Source organism: Notamacropus eugenii, chromosome 1 (assembly GCF_028372415.1).
Source record: "Notamacropus eugenii isolate mMacEug1 chromosome 1, mMacEug1.pri_v2, whole genome shotgun sequence".
In the NCBI taxonomy this organism is placed as follows: Eukaryota; Metazoa; Chordata; class Mammalia; order Diprotodontia; family Macropodidae; genus Notamacropus; species Notamacropus eugenii.
This window is the reverse complement of record NC_092872.1, coordinates 404,966,489-404,983,857: the sequence shown is the minus strand read 5'-3', so window position 1 is coordinate 404,983,857 and position 17,369 is coordinate 404,966,489. Positions and strand designations below refer to the sequence as shown.

The following is a 17,369-nucleotide window of genomic DNA, read 5'->3' as shown; positions in this document are numbered from 1 at the left end:
CAAAGGCATAAATACAAGGCAGGGAGGGTGAGAATAGGAAATGGAAGTTTGTCTGGAAGGAAAAGCATGGCTACCTCCAACAGATAGGTTGAAGTTAGATTCTGAATAGTCTTAAAAATCAAAATTAGGATTATTCATTAAGCAATAGGAAGCCATTAGTGGTATTTGAGTATGAGAGTGACAAGACTGGGTCTATAATAATATAGTGCTTTAAGGTTTGTAAAGCACTTTCTGTATGTTATCTCACTTAAACCTTACAACAATCTTGGGAGGTAGGTATTGCAGCTATCTCCACTTTATAGATGAGGAAACTGAGGCTTGTCAATGATTACATAGCTCGTAACTGTTGAGAGTAGGATTCAAACCTAAGTAAGCCTTCATTTTTGTTATTTATGTATATATATTTTAAAATATTAATTATTTTATATCAGTTGTTTCTACATATATCCTTTTTCCTTTTGACTTAGCTCTCCTTTGTATCAAGGACGATAGGTAAAATCAAGGGAAACAATAACTGAGTCTGACAGGGTGTACAGTTACTCACTTCTCTGTGGGAGGTTTGTTTTGTCACCACCTCTTTGGGAATAAGACTGATCTTTACAAGCACCCATAGTCCAACTCACTTTTGGGTCTATATTGCACTTCTTGTTCTTCTGGTGCTTATTTCACTCAGTTCATATGTCTTCTCATGTTCCTTTGAATGTCTCATATTTGTTGGTTCTTATAGCAATCGTATCAATTTGTTTAGTCATCCCTCAATCAATGTGTACCACTGTTTCCAGTTCTTTTCCTACCACAAAAAGAGGTGCTATGGATATTTCAGTATTTGTTATTTAATGGCAGAGTACAAATATTGACCATCCTATCTGTTGTCTATCAATATTGTTTAATGTCATGTCTGTTTTCTCATGTACTATATAAAGACTATGATGTTTGAGTCAAATGTGGTTTTGCTATCACTGAATTTTTTAACAATTGTTAAAGAAATCAACAAGTTTATTCCTTTTTTTAACATTTATTGTCTTCCTTCCAGCTTCAGTCTTAGATGCTCTCAGCATGATCTAATTGAGTTTCAAGACAAATTTTCTATAAAGTTGTTTTTTCCTCACTTGCTTCTTACTGTTTTATTAGGTGCTACTACCACAATCTTCTAACATCTTCCTCAATTAAGATTTTTATAAACAACTTTATATTTTAAACTGTTGTTACCTTTGGCTACTCCCTCTTCTGAATTAGTAAGGAGATAAAATATTTTGCTGTCTGAGAGCTGCTAGCTTCTTTTTGTCTTGTGGTCATTTATAAATAAATATTTTAAGAAAAATGGGCAGGCTGTACTGATGTCCATTCCTTTATTTCTTTTCCACTTTCTTAACAGTAATCGTTACTTTAAATAGGTCAGGTTGGAGATGCCTCGATTGTGTACCACATCCTCTTATTTTTATTCTTCCTTGGTATTGATTTTGATCTCTGTTCTAACAAGTCTGTGGTCTGACTGTACACAGAAAGCTGATTTGAAAATGAGTATCACATCAGTAACTAATTGTTTCCTACCTCATAGAACATTCAGTTTTATTTTTTGAGAGCTTATGTGTTGCTGAACATCTCCCAAAACTCTTCTTCAGGCAGGTGTTCATTAGGTATAGAAATGAGCCTTCCATTTATTCTAGTAAACTTTGGTCTCTCCATCATTCCATTTAACTGCAATTTCCTTCTTTCTTTGTGTTTTATTTATAGCAAGAATATCAAGATTGATACAATTTAGATCCTCCAGTATTAATTCTCCTTGTTGGTCACTGGACAGAGGTCTCACTTTTAGAAACCAAAAGTTAATGTTCATACTTTCTGAAAACGGATTCATAGCACTCTTTCTTTCCCCTCCCCCACCTTCGGACACTGCCACATCACCGAAGTCAGAGACTCTGTAGTGCTGAGAGCCATCTTGTATTTTTCTGTTTCATAGGTTGTAGTGGCCAAAGAATTTGGCCAGCCTACTAGCAAACAACAACAACCCTTTTTGTCTTTAGCTGAGTTGGCCCTAGGAAAGCAGTACGCTGCCGAGATCACACTTGAAGTTTTTCTAGCATGGGAACTCTGATGCACAGATTTAAGCTAATTGAACTGTAGGATGAGAGATGGAAGGGAACTTCTAAGAAAAGATCATCTAAGTACACCATCCTATTTTACCAGTGAGGCTACTGAAGCCTACAGGGGTTAAATGATTTGCCTCGGTCATACAGGGAGTAAGTGGCAGGGTTAGTATTCTCTGATACCAAAAGCAGCATTCTTGTAGCTATACTGACACCCAGTACCACCACACCATGATGAGGCTTTGTTGTTGGAATCTGTGGAGGAAAAAAATGAAATGTAATAAAATGAGTGAAAGGGGACCTACTTTTACATCTGGTGTCAAGGGAGAATATGCTGAAGGCAAGACACCCCAAGAAATAAATAAGTCAAAACAAAAGCAGCAAAAAATCCTGTGGGGCTTCTGTACACATACCAGAATGAATGGAAATAGGTTTTGAGACACTGTAGGAATGACATAATAATTAAATCATGCCAGAAATCAAAACATAAACATTGTCATAAAAAAAAGAAAACAACATGATAAGAGAGTAGTCCTCAGACTCCATTTTGAAAACCACCAATTTCAGACAGCTGATTTTTAGAGGCTGATACTTATGGTTTGAGTATGTCAGTAAGTGACAGATTCCCAGGCTGATGTGTAACAGCTGTTTGGAACCTTGGAAGTAAAGATAGGGTACTATCAGATAGCTGACTTCCTGAACTCAAAGTTCTGTTTCCCATATCTGTGCAACCATACCTAATTATATTATTTTGGTTAGAATGGAATTTGGAGATCAAAGGAAAAAACTGAAACCTAGAGAAGGGAAAGGACGTACCCAAGGTCACACTGGTAATAAATAGAAGAGTAGGGACTTTTTTTTTTAATGTTTTTAAGTGCATAAAATGAAGTGCCATAGTATTACAAAGGTAACCAAATTATATTGAAATAGTAAAATATTTTTTTAAAAAAGCTCATGGTTCCTTGGTTAAGAACCCAGGAGAATTGGTTGCCCTGTTTAAGACCAATTTTTAAGAAACATCATAGGCAATTGGAATTGGGAATTCTGAGTGCTTTCTTTAGGAAAATGTAGTTGCAGGTTAAATCTTGAGAAATTTGATAGATGAGGGGCATTTTCCTGAGATTTAAGGCACAGGAAATATTGTTCCTACCTTGTAGGATAGCCCATGTCAAGCCAAGGAGGAATCTGACAGTTAAGCTAGTATAGTCATTTAATCAACAAAACTTACATTAAACACTAATTATTATGTGTAAGCCACTGTACTTATGTTAGGAATTCTAAGGCTGACACAGATAGTCAGAGTTTACAACTCAGTAAGGAAGTCCTTCTTCTGCTTTAGCCTCACACATCAGATTAAATGTCTTCAGTCTCTCTTCTATGGGCTATAGTTCCCTCCTTTGAATTCCCATTTTAACCATCTTTAATTGAGTCTTCTTCTTTTCCTCACCTAGATTACTGTAATGCCCTCCTTACTAATGTTCCTGTCTCTAGTATATTCCATCTCCATTTCCCCCTACAAACTAATGGCGATCTTTCATACAACTCTGATCATATCACTCCCTTACTCAGAAAACTTCCGTGGCTTCCCATTATCTACTAGATCAACTGTAGCAGTAGTGGGCTGGGGTGGTGAGGACAGTTGCGCATTTACTCCTATTTATTTGCCTCACACCTCACACTACTCCATTTACTATGTCGATTATTTTCACTCTGAAGTTGTATCAGTGGTTCTTTAATTTGTGTGTGTGTGTGTGTGTGTGTGTGTGTGTGTGTGTGTGTGTGTGTGTGTATTTTAAAGCTCTGTCTCTCTCCCCTTTTTCTTTGGGAATGTTTCCTCACTCAAGTGCCTCCTTCCAACTGCATTTCCAGTAAATACACCCTGACTAGCAAAGGCCTATAGTTAACATTGTTTATAAAAGTAAAAAAAATGGTGTTTAGGCATATAACTGGGGGAAAAGAAGGGAGTTTCAGCATCCGAACAGCAGTCCCAAGCAGCTCTTGAAGTCCCAACTCCTTTCTTTGTGGTGGCTGCCTCTTTGCATCCTCTATCCAGCTCCAAGCAGCTTTTAGCAACATCTCCTTCATCTCTACGTATCTATGTATCTCATCTCCATCTGGTTTCCTTCTTGATTCTGACTTCCTGGACTCACACAACTGACTTTTAAAGGTCCTATGGTGTTGCTTCTTAATTCATTCAAGAGACTTGATCATACCTCATAAAGAAACCACAAAGTGCTACCATTTGACCTTTAGTAGTTAATAAATACTTCCTTATGAGCCTCTCCCTTGAAATTAGGTCCTGGGTTTTCCAAATCAATTCCATTCTAAAAATATAAACTCCTGATCATGGTTTCCAAGGTTCTCTATAATGTGACTTTAGTCTCACCTCATATTCTGTATTACAGCCTAATTGAACTGAGACTCTGGCCACCCTCTCCCTCTCTTGAACAACCTTCTCCTTTGTGTATATATACCCCTTTCTCCATGCCTGGAATGGCATCTTCCACCCCTACCTATTGCTGTTGAAGTCTCTTTCTTCCTTTAAGGTCTCTCCAAGTCATATGTGGATTCCTTAAGAATTAAGCATTTTAGGGGGAAAAGGGACCCAACTGAATATGATATCTTCCTTAAAGCTTTGACCTCCTTTTTGCTTTCCTAATTTCTCCTGGGTAGCTAAGGGTCAAAGTGGATAGAGGCTGAGCCTTGAGTCAGGAAGACTCATCTTCCTGAGTTCAAATCTGGCCTTAGATACTTACTAGCTGTGTGACCCTAGGCAAGTCACTTAACCCTGTTAGTTTCAGTTTCTCTTCTCTAAAATGATCTGGAGAAGGAAATAGCAAACCATTCCAATATCTCTGCCAAGAAAACCCCACATGGGGTCCTGAAAAGTCAGAAACAACTGAACAACAAATTTCCCCTACAATAAAAGTTTTTTGCATGTGGTTTATCTCACTCTATCCCATTCTTTAAGCTCTTAATTGAAATTTGAAGCTAGAACACAGGGAAGCAGTGTGACACAATAGAATGAGTCTTGGCTCTTGAGTAAGAGACCTGTGTTCAGATTCTGTCCCTGGATACTGAGGAGCAAATTGCTTAACAGTTCTTAAACTTGATTTTCTCATCTGTAAGAAAAAAAAAGGCAGATGGACTAGATACTCAAGATCTTCCAGCTCCAGTAACGATGATTTAGAAGTTGGAGTGACTCGAAAGGAGTTCATTCAATTAACAATGTGCATGAGAGAAGAGGCATATGGGATAAAAAGAAAAACAAGGTGCCAGAGATGATAACCAATATTTCAGACACTTCCAATTTAGACCTTGGAGATACTATCAGAAAAATGATTCAATGACAAAGACCTGCAAAGTGAAATTAATCTCCTTATAGTTTTCTTACATATTTCATGTATATATATGTATATATATACATACATACACATACACATACACACACTTTTCTCAGGGTTGAGGGACTTGCCTTTTACTCACATCCCCTTCCTATGACTTATTTGAGCTTTTGTGTTATTTACTCTGAAAATATCTGAATAACCACTATATTCAAGGTATTGAGGGGGGTGCAGAATTGTAGACACAGTCCGTATCTTGTAAGGAACTTACAATCATCCCAATCATTTCAGTCAAAACTGGTATTTGGCTCTGCTTATAAAAAGATGCCCTATGCCCCTAAGTTGTTTTTACCTCCAAGAGTACTCTAAAAGGAACCACCCTTTCTAGTCATGAGATGAGACAGCCTCTACTGAATGCCAAGGACATTACTTTTCAACCCCATCAGTTCAATATGAATAAGTTTAAGCACGGTGCAACATTTAAGGGAAAAGTCTTTTGCTCATTTCTTTGTAAGATACTTAAGATAATGACCTTTAAGCTTGAAGCATGGTCTTAGTTAGGGACTTCTGCCTTCCTTACAGTATTAGCAAAGCTTAATAAATGGAATATTCTTTACTGAATTAAAGCATAGGGATGGCACTTTCAAGTTCAGCTCCTCAGAAAGAATTTAATGGTTTCTCTCCTCCACCCAGGTTCTTGCCCCCTCTCCTTACCTTAGAAGATAATTTTCATGAATTTCTGGGGGAAAAAAAAAGTTATCACTTAGCGGTTCCCTTTTAGGAAATGTCTGCCTTCCATGTTTGAAACCTTTCCATTATGGTAGGGCTTATGATAGTAGAATTCATGTTCTATTAGCACAGTCTGCAAGTATCATCTAATAAGAGTAAGACTTTGGAAGGAGACAAATAATGCTAAGAGCTCAAAGTCAATTTTCCTTCTGACTCCCTTGTTTTCAAAAATCCACTTCTAGATAGACTGAGTGTCCCAAAGTATAATTATCAACAGCTAATTTAAATTAAGCTTATATAACTTTTTTTCACGTACCTTCTATGTACAACTATAACCTTAGATACTATTTAATTAAAGTTATCAAAAGTACTTACTAAGGGCTGGAGCTAACAAAAACCAAAAAGTGATTACTCTCAAGAAACCTATATTCTCTGGAACCCGTAATTAATCAAGTGTACTTCTCAATGAGTTTAACTGAATGATACTTCAGTAAAGTATTAGTACTTCCAAGCACACAGCAGTAGCTGAAAGTGAGAATTAGCTGATATAACACAGTATCATTGGATACTATGTATCCTACGGATACTTTATGTATAACGTTCATAGATCTGGATGTGACACAGAAGTTACCCTCGACTTCTCAAGCCAATGCAACACAACATAATATTTATATGGCATGATAAAATCACCACCAAAATAAAAGATTCTGAAACACAATCTATCTAGGAATATGGCAGTGCAACGATATCATACTGTAACTCTACCAAACTGAATTTGGAATATGGATAAGAGAAATTTCAAACAATGAGACAAGAAGAAACATTTTAAAGATGGAGCTACAGCATCTGGTACACAGTGGCACTCCCAAAACATGTGGGGAGTTTGGTAGCTTCAAAAGAAAGCAGCTTAGCTTCTGGAAAACAGCAGCAGCAAGAGAGACCGGCTGACGTGCAGCGATCCAGACTGCTTTCTGAAAATCTAGGCTGACTGCAAGTCTAAAAGACAATTACAGAGATTAATGGGCTGCAGCTTCAAATTAAAGGGGTGGGGGTGGGGGTGAGGGTGTGTGTTTAGAGGAATCACAGGTACTTATTTTCAAATGCCAGAGACCACAATATATGGTAAAACATTTCCATCTATTTTATGGTTTTGCCTTTAAAAAATTATAAAAACTCTCCCTCCTCCCCCTCAAAAAAACCCCTAGTTGTTCATTTCTAGTAAGGAAATTCAAAGTTTCCTTTGTAGAGAGCCTTTTGCAGAATTTTAACATGTGGAAAGCCTTCCCTTATCAACATACTCTTCCCTCTCCCAGAGCCGAAAAAACCCCAAATTCAGCCACAAAAAATCTCTCACTTGATTCGACCGTCCCTCTTAGCAATTTTCCTTTATTTCTCCTTTTCTTAGCAATACTTCTTGAGAGTCTTCCTAACTTGATGCTTCTACTTCCTAGCCTCTCACACTTAAATCCTCCGCAATCTGACTTCTGCCCTCATCCATCAACTGAGAGGGCTCATTCCTAAATGACCGATGATCTCTTAATTGCCAAATTAGATAAGCATCTTTCTAGACCTCCCTTCAGCATGTGACACTGTTCCTGGGTGCTCTCTCTTTGATGGGATTTCATAAGACTTAAGAAACATTGCTTCTTTTACCTATCTCACCACTCTGTCTCTTCAGTTGGGTCATCATCATTGTTAATCCCATGGCTCAGCCTTATTCTTTTCTCTCTACATTTTCTAACTTGGAGGTCATCAATTCAGTCACCGGGACTCAATTACTGGCTCTGTGCAGATGACTCACAAATCTAAATATCTGGGAGTCCCAGTCTGTCCATAAAGCTCCAGACCATCACCACCAAATGCCTACTGGATATTTCAAACTGGACATCCCATAGGCATCTCAAAATAAACGTGACTAAAACACAATTCATTGTTTCCTCCCATCTCCAATCTCTTAAGAATACATTTCCCTATTACTGCTGAGAACCCCACAGTATTTCATCACCCAGTTTCCCAATCTCAGTTTCAGCCTCCATTCCTGTCTTTTACTCTGATTCACTTGACATATACAATCAGTAACCAAATCTTGTTTCTAGCAACACATCTTTCACGTAAGTCCATCCTTACCATTTACACATCCACAATTATATGGGTGCTGGCAATTCTAATGATTAGTGCCTGAACAATTGTGGATATTGATAGATAATCCTATCTGGTATATATCTTTTTCAGTCATACTTCCAAATAGGTAGAGGAGTTACAGGCAGTCATCTTGAAATGGCAGGGGACAGCAAGGCTCTCCAAAAAAAAAAAAAAAAAAGTTGCTTGCATGTTGTCTCCTCATTAAACAGTGAGCTCCTTGAGAGCAGAGGCTAGGTTTGTTTTTTTTGTGTGTGCCTATCTTTGTATCTGTAGCATTACCACAGTACCAAGTACACAGCTGGCACTTATTAAGTGCTTATCAACTCTAACTGTACAGGACTATAGCTTCCTATTTTGTGTCCGTGCTTCAAATATCTTCCTGTTCTAAACCATCCTCCACACAGGTGCCAACAACCTTAAAGTACCACTTTTACCATCTCAAACTCCACCATTCCCTGAATAAACTTAAACCTCATTATTTCTAGGATATCAAAGACATTTGGTATTCAAAGCTCTTCACAACCTAGCTTCTTAGAGGAAACTAACTGTTCAATCAAATATTAAGTGCTACTATGTACCAGACACTGCTAAGCACTGGGGATGCAAGTAACATGCTACTTGCCCTCAAGGAGTTCGTTTTCTAATTGAAACAACATACCAACAACTATACACATAAAAAATATGGACAGACGGATGAATGGAAGGCAGTCCCAGAGGGGAGGCACTGGAAGTACAACCACTCCACTGTCTGCCCTTGCTAAGCCTTTACCAGGATGTATTCTTTCTGAATATATGCCTCTTGCAATTCCTGGGTCCCTCAAAGAGTGTTCATGTTTCCCGAGCTCCCCACCAAGAGCAAGTACTCTTTTACCTTTGGTTTTATATCCCTGGTATATAGTGCTGTACCTGGTCAGTAATTTTTAATAAATGTTTGCTTGCTTGATACCAGTGAAGGCTTTTATATTTGAATAAAACTACAGTGGAAAACATTAAGACCAGAATTCATTAATACAAACTTGTGACTGCCTCCCCTTCTTTCTCAGAACAAGCAATGGCTTTGGTGAGATAGGATGGACAGAAAAGTATAAACTGAAAAACAGGAAATCCAGTCTTGGCTGACTGTCAAAAAATTGAGAGTCTGGTGAGGGTAAGTTTAGATCACGTGTTTAATTTCTCAAAAAATATTTCAGGGTTAGAATGAGCAATGGTTCAGCTACCAATAATCTTAAGAGTTCTGTTCTACTATTTCTACTACGTAAGATGGAAGAACTACCTAGAATCCTATCTATTCATGCCTGGTTCATTCTGCAAAGCCTTCCCTCACTACCAGCCCCTGCCCTGGGATAGAAGTTGCTTCTCCCTTTCGAACTTCACAAGAACATGAATTCATGCCACTAGTCACAGACAGTCCTTGCATCTTAGTGATTTATGTGCACATTTCACTCCATTTTAAGAACCTAGGAGTAGTGGTATTACTACATTATACATCTCTTTATATTCTCCCAACACTGAAAATATTTCAAAGTGAGCTTATTGTCCCCCAAAAACTACTCTTCTACACTTTATCATTTATTTGTGGCACTACCATTCAGTTTCCCATGGTCAAAATCTCCTTCCATCTTTAACTTTTCTCATTCCTTTGTTTCATTTCACATCTCTGAAATCCTAATCTATCTCTTCAATCACTCTTATCTATCCCCACTATCACCATGTTAGTAAAGACTCTAAATATTATCTGCTTGCACTATTGCAAGTCTCCATACATGGTGTTTCCTGCTTCCCATTCCAGTCAAAACTTTATACTGATCTTTCTTATTTTCATGGCTACTATCCTATTTTCTGACCCTACCCCGTGCTATGCCACCTAAACCCAAATCTTGCAATTTGGTAGAAAAAAGTATGTTTTTCAAGTACAACATGAGAGAGACTGGGTAGATGGCAATTGTGAGGAAAATGACTGAGTGAAAGCTCAGTGACTCAGCAATGTGAGGTAGCAGCTAAAAAAGCTAATCTGATGTTGGGCTGCATTGAGGTATGTACCTTCTAAGAATAGAAAAGTGATAATCTCACTGTATTCCGCCCTTATCAAACCTCACCTGGGATACTGTGTTTAGTTCTGGGCACCATGGTTTAAGAAGGATATTGATGTTAACATATTAATAGCATCCAGAGGAAGACAAGCAGGATGAGGATGGGCCTTGAGTCCCCCTTATATAAAAATTGGTTGAAGGAACAAGGCATGCTTAGCCTGGAGAAGACTGGGCAGGGGGTGGGGGTGGGGGGTGGAGAAGAGGGGAGAAAGACATGATAGCCATCTTTAAGCATTTAAAGGCTATTAACATGGAAGTGAGATTAGATATTTTTTTCCTTTTTGGTCCCAGAGGGCAGAACCAAGAGCACTGGGTAAAATTTCAAAGAGATAGCTTTAGGTTTCAGTGTCAAGAAAAACTTCCTAACAATTAGAGCTGTCCAAAAATGGAATGGTCTGCCTTGAGAAGTTATGGGGTTTGTACTCTTTGAGAGACATTCAAACACCACTTTGAGCAGGTTGTAGTGAGTACTCCATTTGTGTCAGGATTGGATTCTTTCAGCTCTCAAATTCTGTGACCCAAATGCTATCTATTCCCTTCCTCTCCCAAGCCTTTCCTGATCCTTCATTTTGTTTTGCAACACAAATTGATTTCTCATATTATATTTATCAATTTTTGTTTCTTATTATTTCAGTACAGTGGTAAGCTCCACCATGTCTTATCAAAAATTCCCATGCCTTTCTTCCCCACGGCATAGTGGGTACTTAATAAATATTTCTTCAGTGAATATATGTTCTTTCATGCATCCCATGAAAGCTATTTGCATCAATAAGCCAAGAAATTCAGGAAGTTTTCCAAAGTTAAAATTTTAAAGTTACAAAATCAGCAACATGTTAAGTTACCTGAAGATACAAATAGTTCTTATAAAAGAAAAATCACAAACACTGAAATCAGACTTCTGTAGAAAACAGAAAAAAATAATTTATTCCAAAGGAAGAGAGAAATTTAACTTTAAACTCTTTGGAAAATACAGCTTGATACAGCTCCAAAACCTTTAGGGTACATTTTTCCTCCGAACATAATCTCCTAGCGATTAATAAAATGGTAGCCATTCATCTCACTGTAGGAGTCTTAAATACATCATTTATTTTTAATGTGGTTTATAGTGGGGGGAGGAGATCTTCAAGTTCTTAGACATGAGCAGGGAAAAGAGAATAATATATTTCACTAAAATCACATTCTTCAGCATCAGAAGAGTTCATATACCTTTGGTGTATTTGGCATGTTCTTTAGATAAAGTAGGCACACCGGTTGACAGAATAAGTTTTTTAAAAGTATGCAACAGAAAAAAAAATACTGAACTTTAGAATAAGATGAAAATTCAAGTAGAGTATAAATATTTAAGTCGGCTTGTCTCCAAACAGATGAGTTAAGGCAGTCTTTGAATTAACAGGTGCTTTAACATGAAGAGGATGTATCTTCTTTACCTGCAAAATAAAACCATTCCAGTTATTAGCTCTTAAATCCCTGTTCTCTTGAGAAAAAAATTCACTTAGTAAATGAGGACAATGAGAGAATCATAAAGTTAATCAGGTCAGTAATTAAAAATGAATAAAATCACATATGGCATAGAAAAAAAAGTGTGTTGTCTTTGAAGTGAGAGAATCTGGATTCAAATCCTAGCTTTTCTACTTACCTATATGATCTTGGACAAATCAAGTAAGTTTTCTGGGGTTCAGTTTCCTTGTGTGTGAAATGAAGGGGATGGACAAAAAAATCTCCTGATTCTATATCTGAAGTAATACTTGGCTTTTACAAGGGGTGTTATCTTACAATCAAATTAAAATCTTAACATACTTGACAACAATAATTGGTACCTGGAATATATAATTAAAAAAACAGTAGGGACAAGATTGGTGATACTGAAATCTATGCAAATTCAAATCAAATTAAATGATAAATTAGTCATCTCTTGCAGTAGAAAACAAGATTACTACAGGTGCAGTTAATGATAAGAATATTTCTCGTTTCTGGGTTCAGCTTCTTAATAGTCCTCTTGCTTGCTGTCCATTCTTGTTTAAACAAATATGAGGGAGGGGGCAAGCAGAGTAGAATTCCTGCTTTCAAAAGTCTAAAGTTGAGATCCTTATCCTTATAAAACTATAAAATAAAAGCATTAAAAACCTAGCAGCCAAAAATCACTGAAGTGTGGCACACCTTCTGACCAATGATACTACTGCCATGTATACACCACAGAGAGATCAAATTAAGAGGAATAAGACCCACATATACAAAAGAACTGTAAAACAAAGGGGATGCACATCAATTGGGGGAATGGCTGAACAAATTATGGTATATGAATTTAACAGAATATTACTGCACCATTAAAATATGTTAAAAGGGACAGTTTTCAGAGAAAACTATGAAGATTTGTAGGAACTCAGCCAAAGTACAGTAATGGAACCAGAAGAAAATTTATACAACATTGTGAAGACAAACAATTTTGAAAGACTTAAAAATTCTGATCAATGTAGTGAATGACAAACAACAATTCCAGAGAGGTGACTATGGCACATTCTACTCACCTCTGGACACACTAGTGATAGACTCAGGGTATAGAATGATTCAAACATTTTTGGATATCACCAATAAGAAAATTTGTTTTTAAGAATATTTTTTGTTAGAATAGGTATTTTTCCTTTTTTTTCCAAATGGGGGGGGGAAGAGTAGGAAGGAAAAGAAATGAGTACTTAGTTGAAAAATAATAATAATGATAAAAGTTAAAACAAACAAACCCAGTCAGGTTAATTATGGGTTGTTTCTACCATCTAGGTCATTCTTAAGAATAGTGAAGTGCCATATAATTCTTAAGGGTAATAAATGAAGTGACGGTATGGGATAAGGCCAAATGAATTTTATTTTCTATCTCTTAGAAAACCTGAGTTTGCCTCTGACCAGTACTAACTAGGTCTTTCTATGGGAAGGCTCATGACCACCTCTTGGGGAGGCTGCACAGGGCACTCCTGAACATGTTAGGTTAGATTGGGTAGCCTCTGTGGTCCATTCCAACACTAAGATTCTTTGTATAGTAGAACGAGCCCTATTTGGAATCAAAGTATTTACGTTAAAAATTCCAACTCAGTTAATTATTACAGCTATGACCTTCGGTAAATGACCTTTCCTCTCTGGGTCCCATATTCTTCATGTGTAAAATAAGAGAGTTGGACCACATGATTTTTCTAAGGCCTCTTTCTACTTTAAATCCTATGATCCAAAAATCTAAGTTCTGTAAATTCAGATTATGTATCAGACTATATAGTAAAGTGGATATGGAAGATCTTGAGGCTAGATAAAGCATGTATATACTTATGTGGAGGATCTTTAGAGCTGTAGGCCAGTCCTTTCAAGTCTCACAGAGAGGTTCCAAACTGAAGAATATTAGCCAGGCTCATCATCTTCAGTACTAAATGCTCAAAAATTCATATACAAAGGCACTAAAGGCTTAAGCGTTCACTGGTACATGTTGGGCTATTTCTGATCACTGAAGACATCAAAATGTTACAGAACTACAAGGAATAGTATTTTAAAACCAAACTGAAGTCAAAGTGACATGCAAAACAAATTCTAAGAAAGCAAACTTGGGTTAGAAGCAAAGAAATGGCCAGGGTTGAAAGTTTTTAGCAGCATATGGTTTAAAAGATTTTCAAGATGCTTCACTGTCTCTCAGTTAGCAGAACACATCTTTTGCAAGAGAGAATATTAACTTTACTGGAGAAAATACAGTTGGTGAATACTGATCTTTTATATGCTATGGTATTTTCCCATTAAATGTTTATTGATTAGACAACAAAAAGTATGGCTTTCTGTCAAACAAACTACCATGGAAAGGGAAAACAGAGCCTAAAAAAACTATATGCATGAAGGGATTATTTTCAAATACACGCAATGATACTGCTTTAAAAGAAATTAAGCAGTAAGTTAAATAACATGACCTTGTGGTCTGAAGTTAGTGAGACAAAAATATATAGTGTTCATTTTCCCTCTATTGCGCAATTGTTCTGTTTTTGGATAGCTCACATGTTCTCTTTTCAAGCTTCCTCATTTGCAAAATGAGGGAAATAAGACAAAGATACTGTGTACTTAAAACTTTCAGATTAAAGGCATTATGTAAAGTGTTATTATTAAAATCAGGGTCAGAGAAAAATTCTGAAGAAATCCTTTGATGAAACAGAGTCTGGTCCCTCAAGTTAAATGATGTATTTTTAAATTATTGCTATGTGACTATGAATTTAATTTTTACTGACTTTTAACTTTCCTCTAAATAAGTGAAATCTGGTCCTTCCCTTCCTAACTACTCGAGCACTCAGCAATTATAATACTCCTTCAATAATTGTTTATAGTTCTCATTGACACTTATCCAGCCCACAAATATTTACTGAGCACCTACCTAAAACTGGTGAGCAGTCTTGTGTAGTGACAAAACCAATGGTCTGAAAGTCAAGAGACTTAGATTTTAGCTCTGGCTCAGCTACTATAGTATTTCTGTGATATGAAGCAAGTTATTTTTGACTCCCTGGGACTCAGTTTCCTCATCTGTAAAATGAGGAGGGGGGTGGATAAAATGATTTCTAATCTCCCTTCTGGCACTATTAACATTTTACATACATACATACATACAAACACACACACACACAGAAACAACTTTCAAAGTCTTTAAAAACCATAGTTTTAAAAACAATGTAGTGAGTGACCAACCACAATTCCAGGACTGATTCTGAAACATACCATACATACCTCCTGACAAAGAAGGTGAATATATATGGTGACACACACACCCTACCTCCCAAGGATTAGATATTCTCAAGCAGTTCACAATCTAGTAGGGCTGACAAAAGAGACATAAAAAGATAAGGCATAAGATGACAACACATGACAGTAAGTAAATGCCAAATAGGTGGACCAGGTAAGTTTAGGTAAGAGAACACATTGTGGCTGTTGTGATCAAAGGAAAGCTTCCCAAAAAATAGGAGATAAGAGCTGGATGTTCAAAGAATAGTATAATTCCACTATGTGAAGATGAAAGAGTGGCACAAGCCGACAGCAGAAATATGCAAGCTGTTTTCAGAAGACAGTGTGAAGTCATTTGCTAGTAAATTAACAAGTTTCTTCTTGTTAATCCTGAATCACATATGTATTTAATATGTATATATTTTAGTTTATTTAATATGTGAGATCAGTTAAATAATTATTTATGAGATGGCCACTATATATGTACTATTGTTATATAATGGTACCATACATACACACACACACGTACACACACCCACTCTCTCTCACTCTCTCTCTCTCTCTCTCTCTCTCTCTCTCTCTCTCACTCTCACACTCACACTGGAGGAGCTTTGAATTCCTCTAGCTATTCTGGAAAACCCCTCAGAATTATGTGAAAACACACTGTGTTTATACACTTTGATCAAGTGATTCCATTACTAGGAATGTACCCAGAAGTAATGTGAATTAAGACAGGCCATAAATGCTAGGCTATAGAGAATGTAGAATAGAGAAGAAATGGGAAACCAGTAAAGGTTTGTTTTTTGTTTTTTTTAGAGGAGAGGATGTCAGATCTGTGACTTAGGAAGATTATTTGTGGCAGCTGTGTGAAGGAAGGATTGGAAAATGGAGACTTGAGACAGCGAGGTCAACTATGAGGATATTATAATAGTTCAGGTAAGTAAATATGACAGCCTCAGTGGGGAGGAAGCAAAGGAGTGGCAACTAAGCAGAAATCACCTATTATGCACTTGTCAGTATCTGTTCTCATAGAGTTTATAGTCTACCAATTCTATTGGATGTATCTATGGTCCAGAATATGAAGAAAAGAAATGTAGCCTAGAACAGGGAGGAGCAGAGGGAGTAGAGGTCATCATAGAGATGAAGAACAGGTTTAGGAAAAGTGAGGCAATAGAAACAACAGGACAGTAGACTGATCAAAGAGGAACATGTCACAGAGGATTGGATCGAGATGTTCCAGGATGACCTACATAGCTTGCCAGTCCTGCCCTTCCTCTGGGAAAAGTGGTCCTTGTTCAGATACCAGTATCAGCTCTATGTCTCTTTACAAATATTCTCTAGAATTTTCATGCTCAATAGCAAAACAAAAACTCTACTTTCATATTAAGAAAAAAGAATCTGAGGGCAGTGTACAAAAAGTTTCAACTACAATATTTTTTTCTTGTGAAATTTTAAGGAAATATCTTGTTAACATTTCAAAGATTTTCTAGTTCTTTGCTGTTGATATTATCATGATCTTTCTAGGCTTAGTGGCTGAAATTTTAATGTAAAATATTTGCAGTTGTCCTTATAACTAATGATGTAATTTTTGTTTCTAAACTGTAATATTTCAAAGGGAATTTTATTAAACTTGGATTTGGATATGTATTTAGCAACATAAGGTACTTCTTTTGGGGTGGTGCAGCCTTGTTTTTCAATAATATGTTGGTTATTTCAATTTTGCAGCATATTTTTTCGTTCTGCAGGGTATTTTGTATGTGTGTCCAAAAAAACCCAAGAAACTGACATGTTGGTGCCAAATTATGTTTTTCTTGTTTACTATTTAATAAAAAGGAGGCTTATAAAGATGGAAACTAATATAAATGCTTTTTAAAAACGATCATGGAAGTGGAACAATTGGGGATAATGGTGAGATGTAAGATAATATTACCTTTATGGGCTGCTAAAGTAGAGATGGAGGTCTTAGGAACTAAGAGTCTGATGAACTGTGAGGCCAGAGTGTTTTGAAGAAATATCAACATAAATAGTGAAAATAGGCAATTAGGTGGAGAAAACTGTGAGCCAAGTACTGAACTCCTTGAGAAAAAAAGGAAGAGTGATCTAGATGATGAATGATGTCTGCACTTAGGTTCTAGACAGCGTGGTAGTGAGGGAGAGAATCAACTACAAAGTAGAGGTCACTGAATGATGTTAACAGAAAAATCATCAAGAATTAGAAGAGGAGAGCAGAGCATGAGAGAAAATGGGTC

The 17,369-nt window shown here is 36.8% G+C and overlaps 1 protein-coding gene across 1 annotated transcript in view; it reads right to left on the bottom strand.

Moving 5' to 3' along the window:
• Positions 1-11,282: 11,282 nt before the first annotated feature.
• ATP6V0E1 (ATPase H+ transporting V0 subunit e1) overlaps positions 11,283-17,369 on the bottom strand; it is a 44,962-nt gene continuing 38,875 nt past the window's right edge. Inside the window, exon 4 of the mRNA XM_072630984.1 lies at positions 11,283-11,819. The gene's annotated coding sequence lies outside the window, so the exon portion shown is untranslated. The remainder of the gene's footprint in view (positions 11,820-17,369) is intronic.